Source organism: Xyrauchen texanus, chromosome 25, assembly GCF_025860055.1.
Source record: "Xyrauchen texanus isolate HMW12.3.18 chromosome 25, RBS_HiC_50CHRs, whole genome shotgun sequence".
Classification (NCBI taxonomy): Eukaryota; Metazoa; Chordata; class Actinopteri; order Cypriniformes; family Catostomidae; genus Xyrauchen; species Xyrauchen texanus.
Window position 1 is genome coordinate 16,919,390 of NC_068300.1, and position 18,054 is coordinate 16,937,443.

Consider the following 18,054-nt stretch of genomic DNA (forward strand, 5'->3'; position numbering starts at 1 on the left):
TTTGTTATTGGACTTCTGTGCTAGTCATGGATTATCTATAACAAACACCATGTTCGAACATAAGGATGCTCATAAGTGTACGTGGTACCAGAGCACCCTAGGCCGAAGGTCGATGATCGATTTTGTAATCGTGTCGTCGGATCTGAGGCCATATGTTTTGGACACTCGGGTAAAGAGAGGGGCAGAGCTGTCAACCGATCACCATCTGGTGGTGAGTTGGGTCAGGGGGTGGGGAAAGACTCTGGATAGACCTGGGAAGCCCAAGCGAGTAGTGCGGGTGAACTGGGAATGTTTGGAGGAGGTCCCTGTCCGCGAGATCTTCAAATCACACCTCCGGCGGAGCTTTTCAGGCATCCCTGCGGAGGTTGGGGACATTGAACAGAGTGGGCAATGTTCAAAGCTTCCATTGCCGAAGCCGCGGTGGAAAGCTGCGGCCTTTAGGTGCCGCAAGGGGTGGTAACCCTCGAACACCGTGGTGGACACTGGTGGTCAGGGAAGACGTCCGACTGAAGAAAGAGGCCTTCCGGGATTTGTTGTCCCGGAGGTCTCCGGAGGCAGTTGCAAGGTACCGACAGGCCCGAAGGGCTGCGGCCTCGGCCGTGAGGGAGGCAAAGCAGTGGGTGTGGGAAAAGTTCGGAGAAGCCATGGAGAAGGACTTTCAGTCCGCACCAAAGTGCTTCTGGAAAACCGTCCGCCACCTTAGGAGGGGAAACGGGGAACCATTCAAGCTGTATACAGCAAAGATGGGATGCTGTTGACCTCAACTGAGGAGGTTATTGGGCGGTGGAAAGAACACTTTGAAGAACTCCTAAATCCCAACACGCCCTCTATGGTAGAGGCAGAGCCGGAGGATGATGGGGGCTCAGACTCTATTTCCCTGGGGGAGGTCACTGAGGTGGTCAAACAACTCCGCGAGTGGCAAAGCCCCGGGATTGATGAGATCCGACCAGAAATGCTGAAAGCTTTGGATGTGGAGGGGTGTCATGGATGACACGCCTCTTCAACATTAGCGTGGAAATCTGGGACAGTGCCTAAGGAGTGGCAGAACGGGGTGGTGGTTCCCCTCTTCAAAAAGGGGGATCAGAGAGTGTGTGCCAACTACAGGGGTATCACACTTCTCAGCCTCCATGGTAAAGTTTACTCCAAGGTGCTGGAGAGGAGGGTTTGGCCGATTGTCGAACCTCGGATTGAAGAGGAACAATGCGGTTTTCGTCCTGGCCGTGGAACGGCAGACCAGATCTTTACTCTCGCAAGGATCCTTGAGGGGGCCTGGGAGTATGCCCATCCGGTCTACATGTGTTTTGTGGATCTGGAGAAGGCGTATGACCGGGTCCCCTGGGAGATACTGTGGGAGGTGCTGCGGGAGTACGGGGTGGGGGGATCCCTTCTTAGGGCGTATCCATCCCTGTACGCCCAAAGCGAGAGCTGTGTCCGGGTCCTCGCACGAAGTCGAGTTCATTCCATGTGGGGTTGGTCTCCGCCAAGGCTGCGCTTTTGTCACCAATCCTGTTTGTGATATTCACGGACAGGATATCGAGGCGTAGTCGGGTGGGGAAGGTGTGCGGTTCGGTGGGCTGGGGATCTCATCGCTGCTTTTGCAGATGATGTTGTCTTCATGTCATCATCGGTCCGTGACCTTCAGCTCTCACTGGATCGCTTGGCAGTCGAAGTGTGAAGCAGCTGGGATGAGGATTAGCACCTCTAAATCTGAGGCCATGGTTCTCAGCAGGAAACCGATGGAGTGCGTACTCCAGGTAGGGAATGAGGTTTTGCCCCAAGTGAAGGAGTTCAAGTACCTCGGGTCTTGTTCACGAGTGAGGGACAATGGAGCGGAGGTTGGCCGGAGAATCGGGCAGCGGGGCAGTATTGCACTCGCTCTATCGCACCATTGATCACGTAAAAGAGAGCTGAGCCGAAGGCAAAGCTCTCGATCTACCGGTCAATTTTGTTCCTACCCTCACCTATGGTCATGAAGGTTGGGTCATGACCGAAAGAACTAGGTCAGCGAGTACAAGCGGCCGAAATGGGTTTCCTCAGAAGGGTGGCGGGCTTCTCCCTTAGAGATAGGGTGAGGAGCTCAGTCATCCGTGAGGAGCTCGGAGTAGAGCCGCTGCTCCTTTGCGCTGAAAGGAGTCAGTTGAGGTGGTTTGGGCATCTGGTAAGGATGCCCCTGGCCAGCCTCCCTAGGGAGGTGTTTCAGGCACGTCCAGCTGGGAGGAGGCCTCGGGGAAGACCCAGGACTAGGTGGAGAGATTACATCTCCACACTAGCCTGGGAACGCCTCGGGGTCCCCCAGTCAGAGATGGTTAATGTGGCTCGGGATAGGGAAGTTTGGGGCCCCCTGCTGGAACAGCTGCCCCCGCGACCCGACTTCGGATAAGCGGTTGAAGATGGATGGATGGATGGAAGAATAAAAATTCTTCTTCTGACAGTGTACAATCATGTAACACTAAAAGCAACCATTCATTCGCTGTTTTCAATCAAATTTTTGTACTTGACTGATTGAATGCTCTGTTCAACCGTCCTGTAGGATAGCAGCTTAATGATTTTTTAATTTCTTGGATACGACAGTTGATCAGTTTACTTCCAGTTGCCATAGCCGTCCCATCTGCAGCTGTTTCTGAAAATCCCTGACTTGCACACCGGCTACTATGGTTGTACCGATAGACTGTGATCTCGGGGATCGACGATGGTCAGAGTGATTGCCAATAGCTGATGCCTTTGACAATGTCAAGATGATATTTGGCTTGTTTTCCCATTAATGTATTACATTATTATTATTATTATTATTATTAGGCTATTATTATTAATATCAAATTAATATTACAAATAATTTGCCTTTGACTTTTATGAATAATTATATTATTAAGAACAGATGACAGAAAAGCAGTCTAAGCGCATGTATGACACCCTGTTTGTACGGAGGCATGCAGTCTCGTGGAATACACACACACACGTAAAATGTTATCACTCTTTCTTTGTTTCTGTCATTTAATATTGTTTTTTTTTCAAGAACAGTATCGTCTATGAGTGCTGCAAAAGACCTCTTTATTCACTTTATTTCCACAGAGCAGTTCACTGTGACCACAACTCAGCCTATACATCTGTGATTAAAACACAAAATAATTCAAAAACACGTTCACCTCGAACCATGATTTATATTTCAGTGATTATTAACATCATTATAATTATTATTTTTACATTTATAATTGTTTTTGTCTTCATTTGTGTAAGTAATTTTCCGCCTGCATGTTTAGACGGATACTTGCCTGATGGTAAATGGAAAGGTGGTATATATATATATATAATTTTACTTTGTTATTATAATTGCTTTTTTGTTTTGTTTGGAGTGCAATTTGAATTTAGAAATTAATTTGATTTAAGTATTAATTTTTTAAACAAATTAATACAATTTTTAATGCAAAATCACTAAAGCAAGAATATTCACTAATCCCTCAGCCCTGGGTTTGCCTATGTAATTGGATATATATATATATATATATATATATATATATATATATATGTGTGTGTGTGTGTGTGTGTGTGTGTGTGTGTATATCGTGAAGAAGGAAACAAAACTAATTTATTTACACACGATGCATTTTCTCGGACAAAGAAATACCTGTAGAGAATGCACAGATGAAGTAGGTTCTTGCCAAAGAGTTGTTACCCTTAACAGCTGTTGTAAAGCCATTTTTCAAAAAGTAATTAAAATGTGTTGAACAACACACATTTTAATTACACCTTTTTTCCAGTTTAATTAAAATTTTTAGTTAAAATAAATTAAAAATAAAGTCCTAAGTTTGAAATCAAGGTGTCTTGCTTTATTGTGTAGGCTTAACCCTAACCCTGCTTAACAAACATTACCCCATAGTACCACCAAGCAACCAACTAGCGGTAATACTGGTGTTCTTTGGTTTGAACGTACTACGTTTTTCCTAATTTTATTTTAAATGTACTTGTTCATTGAACTGTTGTATATAAGCAATATCACACTTGTGCTATATGGCCCTAAATCAGCACTGCTGTGATTTCCTATGGCACTCTGCCTGCAGCCTCGTGCCAGCAGCCGAATCACAGCAGTGCTGATGTAGGGCAATATTGCACACTTGCTCATGTGATATTGTAAGTAAAATAGGACCAGTAGATTTTCTTGAAAGATGTGTCAACACGCCCTGCTATTGCACCCAGTCTCCCCTATCAAGCAAACAAAATCTAGTGGAAAAAGTGCCTTTTTTGTGATTTCACTTTTCACGTGGTCATAAACTGTACTATGCATCAAAGGAAAATGGGTAAGGTAGACAGATGTGGCTTTCTTGGTGAAAAACTGAAACATGATTTACCACTATTCTGGACATACTGTAAACTACTGGAGAACAGGTCAGTTAGGTTAAAGAAGTTATGTCAGTGGAATTTGTCAGCTGTTTGTGTACCAATATAGTGTTGCGATTGGAATGAATATGCTCCTCCCAAACTTTACTAGGGACTCCATTCTTCTTCTTGTGCATTTATCGATAAGGGATACAATATGTGGCAATAATGAATAAACCTCCTTTCTCATTTGAAATACAGCTCCAAAATATCAAATCTAGGTGTGAGAATTCTGTTAATCTTTGACATATGTACCTCCAGCACAGATATTCATCATGTAGAGGTTTCTGTGAGTCTGATGTTGGTGAACTCCAATGCTTTTTTCCTCTGCATTTTCTCCCTCAGGTCTGACATTCAAGATCCCTCAATTATGTATGAACAGCAAGCAATATCCTTTACCGTCATGCCCACACAACATATTTCATCTTCCTGGGCACAGATGCCCAATCAAATTCTCCACATAATTATGATGACTTATTAAAAATTAGCCCAAACACATTATTGGTAAGACTGTAGTTAGTCTCAGTGGCCAAAATTATTTCATTCATTAAAACTGCCTCTATTTTTAAGTCAAGCAGACTAGACAAAACGTCACTGGAAGCACATGGCATCAAATACAATCCAGATAGTGAAGAACAATGCAAAGTGGCTAGATTAGTCAGTGCAACTTAAAAGGAATAGTTCAAAGAAAAATGTATATTCTGTCATCATTTACTCAATCTCATGTCATTCCAACCCCATATGACTTTCAGAGTTTCTGAAGATTGTCCTGTCTGCAGGGGAGACTGGGTAGCTCAGCGAGTATTGATGCTGACTACCACCCCTGGAGTCACGAGTTCATATCCAGGGTGTGCTGAGTGACTCCAGCCAGGTCTCTTCAGCAAACAAATTGGCCCGGTTGCTAGGGAGGGTAGAGTCACATGGGGTAACATCTTCTTAGTCCCGATTAGTGGTTTTCACTCTCATTGGGGCACATGGTAAGTTGTGCATGAATCACGGAGAGTAACATGAGCCTCCACATGCTATGAGTCTCCGTGGTGTTATGCACAACGAGCCACGTGATAAGATGCGCAGATTGACAGAAGCGGATGAAACTGAGACTTGTCCTCCGCCACCCTGATTAAGGTGAGTAACCGTGCCACCACAAGGACCTACTAAGTAGTGGGAATTGGGCATCCAAATTGGGAGAAAAGGGGGTACAAATATATATGAAAATTTTTTATAAATTAATTAAAATATTTGTTTGCGCTTTTCCATGCTATTACAATTGGGGTACTGAAGCTTTTAAGCTTCAAAAAGATGAAAAGTCACCATAAAAGTATCATAAAAGTGGCCCATACACCTTGTGAATAATATTTTATTGACCAAAATTTACAACAAATAATAAACCACTTTTAAACACTACCACACAAGAGAGAAAGTCAAACAGGTGAGTAAATGTTGAACAATTTTTTTTTAGCCTTTTTGCCTGTGATATGAATTTTACATTTATTTAAGCAGCTTAGGTGCGACTCATTCAAACTCACTGAAAAGTGAGCAGTTTTTTTTATTGCCTTTTTTCTGGTTGTATAAATGATCTTTTTGTGGCTGTGGTTTCTCTGCATATAGAGTACAGCCACATCTTGGGAATACACAGCTCAGCAGAGAGAAAACATCGCAAACACCATGTTTATCTGCCACACAACATGCAGCCATTAAAAATACATGACGCTACCATCCATTATTCCATCTCCAAATGGCAAATTCTGCATTAAGCTTGAAGAATCCTTCTGTTTTAGGATAAATAAATAAAACAGGCACTTAGAGATTCATCTTCCTTTTTTTATAGAGAGGGGAAATGCATGTGTTTGCAGAGGAGCCATCCAGTCACAGGAAATGTGAGGAGCTTTCTAAACACAAATGAATAAATCACAATCAGGGCCTCGCATCTTTTCTGTTAATTCAAATGATTTTGCCACTTTTACAAGAAAGTGCATTTAATATTTAAATTGCTTGTTACTCTCTCAATGCCCAGGTGACTTCTGCTGTAATTTGCCGGCCAAGTCTTGTCAGTTGCGATTTGGGTGTAAATTCTGTAATTGGAAGTAGCATCAATCTGGCATGGAAAACGCTAAAAAATTTAGCGACAAGAGACAAATGGTGAAATGAGTTCTGAAACAAGCAAAAGTGGCACCATGTACACAGTTTCTCTGTCAATAATGAATGTCTCTTGCATCCAACAACTTCTGTCCTGTTTTCCTGCCTCTCTTGTGCAATTTATGGCTTTCTTAAATTTTTGAGTGATGCGTCAAAATGTATGTGTTGTTTTAATTAAAAATACAGAAAACGCCACAAAGACTTGAAGTGGCACTCTAAAAGAAAGATACCATTACATCACAGTATTCCATAGCATCTATGTTAAGTTTAAAACTAACACTGTACATCACTTTTTAATTCAAGACATACCTGCTTTATATAAATCGTATACACACACACACACATATATATATATATATACACACACACACACAGTATATACATATGCGGTATATATACACAGATCAGCCACAACATTAAAACCACCTGCCTAATATTCTTTTTTTCAAACATCCTTAAAGGGATAGTTTACCGAAAAGAAAAAAAAAAATCTTGAAATTCTGTTATCACTGATTCACCTTCATGTCATTCCAAACCCATATCTGAGATGTTATGCAGAATGTTAGAGACTGAAATAGTCAGTCACCATTCACTTTCATTGAATGAAAGAAAAACACATGACTGAGGCTGTCAGTCAATAACATCTCCTTTTGTGTTCCACAAAAGATAGAAAGTCAGTTTAGAATAACATGAGCAGTATCGCCGCTCCCTACACGCATACTACGCAGTGTGCGTAGGGCACCAACTCCCTAGGGTGGCACCATCTTACCCTAGGAGGGCACCAGAAAGTCCACCGGCCGCCCTTACTCACACGTTATACCTTATTCGAGGACCCACAGGCAATCGCTTCATGCTCATATCAGGCAAAACCCCCCCATCCACCTGGAAATCTGCATAGGGCATCAGTTTGGCAAGTGGCGGCCCTGAACATGAGATTGACTAAAAGATTAAATAATTTTCAGTTATGTGTGAACTACCACTTAGATAAAAAGATACATTTACTTGAGAAGCAAAAGTATTAGATAATAAGACTTTTCAGTGAATACTTAATAGAATCTTTGAATCTAGAATTTTTCTTAGCCAAAATAGATTTCAGCCTGATGTATGAATGAATTCTGTTAGATTTATTCTGTAATTAAAACAAGACTAAACCAATTTGTCAGTCAGATAAGACAAATTAGCTTAATCCAAGATATATTCTCTGAAAACAAGTCAAATATAATTTTGCATCTCAAATAAATGTATCTTGTTTTAAGGATGTTTAAACATTTACTGGAAAACAAGACAAAAATATTGATTAAGAAAATATTTTTTTGCAGTGAACAAAACTTTATAGCATATAAAAAATATTGTTCATTATAAATCAGAGGCGCTGGTTGGGTTAGATTAATAGGTTTGTATGTGGAAAGATGTAAGTGGCACAACAAGCATACTTCAAATGATTAGCTCACCAAATATAAATCAGGAATGGGGATCTTCCTTTTTGACACCGCTGCCCTGCTCTTGTCATTACCGGGCACTCGGTAACCTACAAACAACTTTTCATCCACTGTAATTGCTACATAATTCAATACATGCAATGGAATGACCTCCAAGTAAACTTATTTTGCAGCTGTTAATGACTAAAGCTTTGATTAGCTCCTCTTACAAGATGAGGATCCGGGACCTCACGCTTTGTTTTGTTCCAGAGTCAAACAAGAGCTTCATATCCATTGATGCAAGAATGAAAATAAGAACCCAATCTCTTAATTAAGATGACACATTTAATAGTTTGCAACCAAAGCAAAGCAATTTGAAGTTTATAACCCCCTGTATTAATAGCACCTTCATAGAAAAATCAGTGTATTTGACTTTCCTAGCTTATTTAAAGTCATCTTTGTCATGCTCTGACAGTTTTTTGTGCATTAGTGCATTAGTACGGAAATGTGCAGCAACACTGAAATGCGTATGTGAATAAACATGGAATGTATTAAATTAATGGGCTCTTTTGCCTTAGGGCAAAATGGAGGAAGGACAACCACCACCCCACCCCAATGAGTTCATTTTTCACGGCTTTGGTTATGCTTTCAGCACTCTAATTGAATTTCAATGTACGTTTTTTTAAAAAGTCTTTCTTATAGTAACTATTGATGTAAATTGGATGTGATCTATTGGGGGACTTTTACCCATTAAGTAAATTCATGACATGATCTTTCTGCTTTTATCTTGTCCGTGTCATTATAATTTTACCATATTATAATTTTCGATGGCCAAAATATTATCTTGTGTATTAAGAACAGAGACATGATTATGATTAGAACATGATTAGGATCTTTCTATTTTCCCTGTAGCTCAGCTGCTAGAGCATGGCACTGGCAATTCCAAAGGGCATGGGTTCGATTCCCAGGGAATGTTACATATTGAATACAATTTATAGTTTGTGATGCTCTATAAGTATCTTTGGATGAAAACATCTCCCAAATGCATAAATGTACATTTCTGCTTTAAAAAAATATATATTTCCCACTTTTGTTTTTATAGTTCAACTTGTAGCATGGTTCTACCAATGCCAAGTACACAGGTTCGATTCACAGGGAAAGCATAGTACTGGTAAAATATATACTGTATCTTGAAAACATTGCCGCCTAAGTCGCTTTAGAGAAAAGTGTATGCCAAATGCGTAAATATAAAATCCCTGACATATGTAAGTCTTCGTTAATTTATGCACACATAGTATCTGGCACAAACCTGCCTTGTGTAGAAAATGTTATTGCAGACCTCACTGAGATCAAGACAATAGACTGCCCAATGTTTACAAAAAATCTGTTTTCGTCCATGTGCTTTCATTGGTATCCAAACACTTCTTTAGGCACTGAGCTGTATAAAAAGAAACAAAACATTTTTCTGCACTGAATCTCTGCTCCTGAGGCCACAAGGTCCTTTGGGTAACTGTCAGACAGCATGTCCTCACAGCATCACAGAGACTCATCTCATGTCAGAGACAGGGCTTCATCTTCAGCCATTAGAATTTATCAGTACATACTGTCCCCTGAAACATCGTGCCCATCCCCCGTAACCCTACAAACAACCAGCCTGCCTAATGGTCACCATGTCACATCTATTTAAATCAAGACTGTAGCTGAAATTGTTCTTTTGTCACTCAAGATTAACAATCTTCCCAAATCCCCATGGAAAATTCCAAAGTCCAAATCAATGTAATTAGTATTAATGAAAATCAAATTGAAACATTGTCATTAATGGAAAATAAAATAATAATAAAAAACATAATTGAAAAGACTGAAACTAAACTACACTTTTATAACTCCAAAACTAAAATACAATAAATATGACCATTAATTAATTTTACTTCCTGATGCAAAACTCAAAATCTTTGCAACACCTTTATTTAACATAAAAACGCCACTAGATATGGACAACACTAAACGTCCTGGTTACTTTCGTAACCTCCGTCCCCTGATGGAGGCAACGAGATGTTGTGTCGATGTAGTGACACTAAGGGTTGCCCATGGGAGCCCCAAAGACCACTGATCTTTGAGAAAAGGCCAAGGGAATTGGCGAGTGGAATTTGCATGCCACTTCCACAGACATATGGATATAAAAGGAGCTGGCTTGCAACCACTCATTCAGGTTTTGTGCTGAGGAGCCGATACAAGGTCCCGGACATTTCAGTCGGTAGTACAGTGTTGTGGCAGGAGGGACATAAAGTCTCGTTCCCTCCATCAGGTAACAGAGGTTACAAAAGTAACCAGGACGTTCCCTATCTGTCACTCACTCGACGTTGTGTCGATGTAGTGACACTAGGGGTCCCTAAACAAAATGCAACAACTATCTGAACTGTTTTGGTGTTTTGTGACTTTTGAGTGCCTCGTAGCTAGCGCACCTGGCCGTCGCGTAACCTCCACCAAAACTCTTACAGGCGTCATACGTTCCCCTGCACCTCAGGGACCAGTGGACTGCCCAAAAAATAGGGACCGGCTGCAGCCTCATCTCCTTTTTTCTCCCCACAGAAACAAAATCGTTCAGCTTGGGGCCATATAGGGTACACGTCGGGGGATGTCTCTCCGAAGGGGAGGACACAGCAGAGACCACACCCCACCCAGAGATCAGTGTATTTGAGTGGAAATATATCACATGGTCTTACCGAATCTTGTCGGAAGTATCTCATGTGGAGAAGTCCCGTGGTAGGTCCTATCCGAGGGGGAGAACCTCTACAAACATGGTAACCGGTGAAGGACCTCTGCCCAAGGAAGAAGCATTTTACCAACAGGGAAACCATTTTGCAGAAGATACATTACACAGGGTTGCCTACGGGCAACCAGCGCATGTGGAGCACCTACCCCAGTGCAGGGGCTAGTTAGCACATGTACTGAGCCGGCAGTGAGTTCCTCCGAAAACTCGCCTGCCACAGGGCTAGGGAGGAAGCTCATCCAGGGTCCACAACTTTGTGAACACGACTGGGAGTAAAAGCGCTTGTCTTCACCTCGGGGAAGAGAAACCTCACAAATGTGTTGGATGTTGCTCAGCCTGCTGCTTTGCAGGTGTCTGCTAAAGAGGCACCACTGGTCAGGGCCCAGGAGGCCGCCACACTCCTAGCAGAGTGGGGTCCATATAGATGTTTAAAGCACTCACCGGACACAGCAACATTAAGGCTGGGTCTGCCTCCTCCTGTGGCAGCGCTTGCAGGTTCACCACCTGATCCCTAAACAGGGTCGTGGGAGCCTTGGACACTTAGCCGGGTCAGGGTCTCAGGATCATGCGAGAGTAGCCCGGACCGAACTCCAGGCACATTTTGCTGACAGAGAACACCTGCAGGTCCCCTAGCCTCTTGATGGAAGTGAGTGCAGTCAGGAGGGCAGTCTTCAAAGAGAGTGCCACAGGCTAAACTGACTTCTGGGGCTCAAATGGATCTCCCCATAGGCCACGAAGGACCACAGAGAGGTCCCACGAGGGGATGAGGCGTTATCTGGGGGGACTCAACCTCGTAGTGCCTCTCAGGAACCTGATGATCGTCATGCTTCCTTAAATACTTACCGTCTACTGCATCGGGATGTGCCAATATAGTGGCTACATACACCTTCAAGGTGGAGGGGGACAGCCGCCCCTCCAGCCTCTCCTGCAGGAAGGAAAGCACCGATCCGACTGCGCATCTCTGGGGGTCTTCAAGTTGGGAAAAACATCACTTAGCGAACAGATGCCACTTCAAGGCATACAGGCACCTCATTGAGGGAGCCCTGGCCTGAGTGATCGTGTCTACCACTGCAGGTGCATTGAGTACCGTAGGAGCAGTCTGGGACAGGGGAGGAGGGAAATAGCCCTCGCGGCCTGTTGCGACCACCCTGTCATGGTCGTGATTGTGCCACGGAGGGGCGCATGGGGGAGGGGGCCCGCCTCCGCAGCGCCGTACCTGCCAACTCCTTGAGTTTCAACAGAAAAGGAAAATAAGGATTTTCTACCCTCCTCCGGGGGATGGAGTGGTCTGCTTACCAGCTCCTGTGCAGCAGGTTCTTGGCTCCCTGGGTCGCCCACCTCAGGGACGCTTTGAAGCCTTTCTTGGGTCCTTGGCAGCCGGCCGTGAGATGGGTGGCCTCTGCTTTCTGTGGGTGGCTCCACACTGGGGCCAGCCTACTGGGACGGGCTGTGGCGGAGCTGGTGTTGCTGCCGCAGGGGGATGCCCTTGGTGATGAGCAGATGGGGTATGGGACCTTGAGTCGTGCTGGGGTAGGATGTGATGAATAGCCTCCATCTGCTGCTTAACCACCAAGAACTGCTGGGCAAAGTTACAGGAACCATGCCTTGTCAGCCACCCTCATCTCGACCAAGTTGAGCCAAAGGTGGCGCTCCTGGACCAACAAGGTGGACATCGCCTGCCCGAGAGTCCGCGCCGTGACCTTCGACGCCCAGATCGGTCTGAATTGGTCACCGAGCACAGCCCCTGCTTCTATCTCAGGTCAGAACTACCCTTGTGCTGTTCTCTCAGCGCCGTGGCGTGCAGGGTGGAGGTGGCCTGTCCAGCAGCACTGTAGGCCTTAGTCGCTAGTGAAGACAAAAACCCACAGGCCTTGGACGGGAGTCTCAGACAGTTCCTACAGGTGGCGGATCCTTGCGGGGACAAGTGCACCGCAACCGCCTTATCCAACTGGGGAATCGCCGAGTACACCCTGGCAGCCCCACCATCGAGGGTAGTGAGAGCGGAGCTAATCAGAGACCGGGACCGGGCCGTAAAAGTTGCCCGCCGCGACTTTGTGAGCTCCTCATGCACCTCTTTCATGCCCACCCCAATCATATTGATTTTGAATATATGGATTTTACCACTGGATTCTTATGGATTACTTTTATGCTGCTTTTATTTGCTTTTTGAACCTTCAGATTTCTGGCTACCATTCACTTGCATTGAAAGGAACAACAGAACTGAGATATTCTTCTAAAAATCTTTGCTTGTGTTCTGCAGAAGAAAGAAAGTCAAACACATCTGGGATGGCATGTCGGTGAGTAAATTATTAGATAATTTTCATTTTTGGGGGAACTATCCCTTTAAACATATTTGGATGTTTATTCAACTTTGTGTGCTTTTAGCTCTGTGGATTTCAAGAAAGTAAAATCTTTTAAATCTTTCCAACAGTGAACTGTATGTACATGCATGAAAGTCATGAAAATCTCAAATTCTGTATTATGTTTAAAAGAAACTTTTTAAATAAAATATCTGACTTCTTTGTTTTGCTAATGCTTTTGTAAAACATTTTATGCACCCTTTACACAATTAAATAATATGTTCACACTTTTTGCATAATTTGGCTTAATTTAGAAATAATGGCCAATAAAAATATTCTCTTCACAATTGATATTTACCTAGATTTTTCTTTTCTTTTTTTTTCAAACATATTTCATCTCAAGCTCTTCACTGACACTTTTGTCAACTTGGTTAACAAGTACACTTACTTTTGAAAAAAAAACTTTATTAGGGGCAAAATTATTTGTGTGAACAGTCGTAATTTATAAACAAAAATACTGATATATGTTTATTTTACACTTTGTTAAGATTATAATATTTTTAAACATGTAATAATTTGTATTTTTATAATGGATAAATACAAAAATCATACAAGTTATAGTTTAATATTGAAAGTCTGGATCTGTGACAAGGCTTAAACTTTTTTTATATATAAATAAAAAAAATTACAAATGTTTGAAAAGTACCAAAAATAAATCAAAAAAGCATGCTAAAACGTTTCTAAGTCAGTTTTAATGTGACCTTCATATAAAAATTCAACCCCTGGGACATGAAATTGTCCAAAGCTAAAGAATCATCCATTTAAATTATATTAAATTAAATATATTGAAATATCAGTTAAGGCATGACTTTGGCAGCCCTAAAATGTTAAAACTAAAATGAAAAAAACTGAAACAACACTGAAACACTAAAACTAAACAGAAATTAATAGTCATAGAGTAGAAACTAAACTAAATTGAAGGGATTAAGTGAAAATAAAATAAACTTAAAACTTAATAAAACCATAATAACTCTCATCCCAATCACCGAGAGACTTTGTGACTCACTGTGACGCAGATGCGTGTCATGTCCAGGATGTTGAGGGTACTTTTCGAAAAAAAAGTGATTCAGTAAAATCTATATTCACAACCATTTCCACTAAACTCTAAGGTGGGAAAAACAGGATGACAGGATGATTGAGCTCAAAAATAGCACCTTAAATGCATCGTTATTGTGGTTTGTGTATACACACTGAAAGTGAGACAGAATCATTCAGATAAAGTTAGCAGGGAGACGCCTGGCCCAATATTTCCTTTGTTGTTTGGTCAGGAAAGGGAAGGTTATTGTAATCCGATGCAAGAGTAAATAATCCCTACGTTTCCATAGAAAAGTCATAAACAAGCCTGCCAAAACAAAGGATGAAAAGACAATAAATCTAACGATGGTCAATTTTGTTTAGTTTTCAAAGTGTTTTCGAGGGAAATTCAATTTCAAACAAAGAGGCGCATACATTTTTCCACAGAGAAGGGGAAATCAGATGTTTTAAGAGTTTTCTGTGCTTCTTTTTTTATTTAAAGCAACCAGCCTGTGTATTTTTCCTGGCAAGAGCACCCTGTGTTGTGACAGATATGTATGGACATTGTTTTGTTGTTCTGTCAAGAAACTTCCAGTAAAACAAACCTGTTTTTAGGGCACTGAAGTGCGGAAGTTTCAAAGTTCAAGATATTTCAAACTATCACTTGGCCCACAGTCAAAACGATAGAGCTATTAAGAGTATTTTGATTGTGATCTATAAGACAAGGGTGAATCACCATGTTGAAATCGTGAACGTGAGATGCACTACATTTAAACAGTAACACAGACAAAAAAATTATCCAAGACTGGTCTCAGTCTCAAAAGAATATTTCAACCAAAACTGAAAATTCTATCATAATTACTCACCCTTATGCCTTTTAAAACCGAAATGTCTTTTTTTTTTTTTTTTGCTCTGTGGAATACAAAAGTAGTTATGTATAGTAAAATGTCCAAGCTGCTTTTGACCATACAATTAAAGTAAATGGTGACCATGGCTGTCAAGCAAAATTTTCAGTAAATAACTTCAATTTCAGTTTGTTCCACAAACAAAGCTATCATATGGCTTCAAAAGACTTGGAATACAGTACACAAGTCATATGCACTTGTCCCCACCCACTTTCAATGTATGGAAAAAAGCAGCTCTGACACTCTGCTAAAATTCTTTTTTTGTGTTCCACAAAAGAAAGCAAGTCATACAAGTTTGGAACAAAACGAAGGTGAGTAAATAATGACAGAATTTTTATTTATGGGTGAACTATTCCTGTAACCTTAATCCCGTTTTTCCAGCAATATTTTCCAGATAGCCAGTAAAATGTGGCAAGGCTGTCTTATCGAGCTAATATATAAGCAAACAGCAGAGTCTTTGCTTCATGTCGTATGTGCTGCGCTGTACAACTTACATGGCTTTTGGTAGCTGCGAGACATGATTATTCAGTAGTCATATTTTATCTTAGCAGTTTGCAGAGCTTTGTTTGCCATTCTCTCGATCAGGGAATAAAAGAGCAGCCTTGGCTCTGATTATGATCAAATTGTTAACATTCAGCGAGCCTTATTATCAATCTGGTGCCTTACAATGAGCAGTTAGAGCTTTGTTAGTGTTGGCAAAAGGCTGATTCTGCTACTGGTGGTGCATTACAGAAGTACTAGTTAGCACTAAGGTGGCATGAGTGGAGCCCCTGCCGCCAATGACAACAACAACAAACAAACAGGAATTGATGGCAAGCATTTATTATCTGGTTTAATTGCTCATCATCTGGAGGATCTGACAGTTGTGGTTAATGAGAGAGAGAGGAGAGGCGCAGGCTGTTGGCAGAGGGCTTCACAGCAAAGAGGATGCTGGGAGGGTGGGGTGGGGGGAGTTTGACACCAAGATCTGGAGCAGCTCATTCCAACTCCATAGAAGCAGTGAATGTAAGCTGAAGCCTTTTCTAATCAAAATATCCATCAGGGAAAAACAAGCCTTTGGTTTTATTTCAACCAAGCTCTTTGCAATTCCATTTAACCTGAATGTCATTAACATACACACACATGCACACAAATGTTGATTTAGCTATGTAAATGAGGACATACCATAGACATCAATAGTTTTTACATACATTTTTTGTTTGTTTGTGCAGTATTTGCCTTTTTTATTAACCGATTTTCAAATTGACGTTGTCCTCAAAGTAGGGTTTTATCAGATTTAACTCAGTTTTGTGTATAATGTTGTATCTAAACTAAATCTAAATATGTACAACAATTTTTTGCACTTCGTCATTCACTATGACTACAATATTTTGCACATCCAATCCAGTCATTACAATCATGCTTATTAATATTCTTTGTATATTTGTATTTTTCTGCATTTCTGTATATTTAGATATTTCCTAGATTATACATTTTATTTATGTCTTATATTACTCTCTTTTCTAAATTTAAGCAACAGCCAGTTGAAGACAATAGTTTTGTTGTACTTTTAAAATGACAATAAAGAGCTTCAAATTGAACTACACAAACAACACACACACACACACACACACACACACACATGCACGCACGCACACACACACATGCGCGCGCACGCTTTTACTCTTAATGTTTTTTGTTTGTTTGTTTATTTTTTGTAGTATTTTGACAATTTGACAAATTGAGGTTGTCCCCAAATTAGGGTTTTATGCTTTCTAAATGACATACCATAGAAATGTTTTGTTTTTATATAAAGCTAATTATAATTGCTAACTTTACTCTTAAATGTTTTATTTATTAATTTATTATTGTTTTTATTTATTTTATTTTTGTAAGTATTTTGACAATTTGAAAAAATAGAAGTTAGGTTATCACATTTAGCTCACTTTTTTGTTCCCAAACTAAAGCTAAATATGTACACACACACTGCTTTCTAAATAAGGACATACCATAATCATTTACTGTTTTTATATAAAGCTAATTAGAATTGTTTTAGATTACATCTCACCCTAACTTTACTCCTAAAATAAGACTTTTCAGTATTTGCTTAACTGATTTTCAAATTGAGGTTATCCCCAAATTAGGGTTTTATAAAATGTAGCTAACTTTTGTGTACACTAACACGCACGCACGCACACACACACTTTGCTTCTAAATGAGGACATGCTATAGACATTTATTGTTTTTATATAAAGCCTGACCCACATCCTAAACCCGTCCCTAAAATAAAATTCTTTGCATTTTTATCATTTTAAAAAAAAATACAAAAAATAAAAAATTGCAAAGGGACAGCAAGATTTGGCTCACTTTTGGGGATGATTTTGTCCCAAAACTCTAGCATAAGTATATACAAACACACACACAGGAATTGGGCCCTCTGTGTAATCAGATGGTGAACACACACAGGATATCACAAAAACTGAGCCCCTACATCTCATCTGGACTACAGGCCTGGACATGGTTCAAAAAGGGACCCCCCCAGACACTGCTCAATGTCACGCACAAACAAAACAAGAGATTAAACTGACAATCATCAGCACCAGGATAAGGCCTCTGTTCGTGAACTATAGCCTAAAGATCTACCTCAAGCAAAAATCAACTGCTAATTGGACTTTGACTTACAAGAACATGCAGGACAATAGATTTCAACAAGTGTCTAAACCAAATGACACAAATTCTGAACAGAGCATTCAGCTTCATAGGACTACAGTACAGGAAATATTTCATTACTAGAGCTTGATTTTCACTATCCAATTCTTTTTCTTACTTAAAATACTGCTGTCTAATGATTTTGTATTACTTTGCATCAATGGTCATGTCTGTTGCATTCACCTGTCTGGTGAGATTACATTGGATTTAGATAGATCCATAAATATCAAAGTTGGTGAAGATGACAAGAATGAGTGAAGGACAAGTTGCAAAGGATGTTCAGATGTCACTATTTATCATCATTGAATTGAAATCACTGAGCTCTTTATAAGGAAATCTATGGTCCAAATAAAGTCCCTGATGTCGTCTTCTGCTGTTGTAGCCCTTCTGCC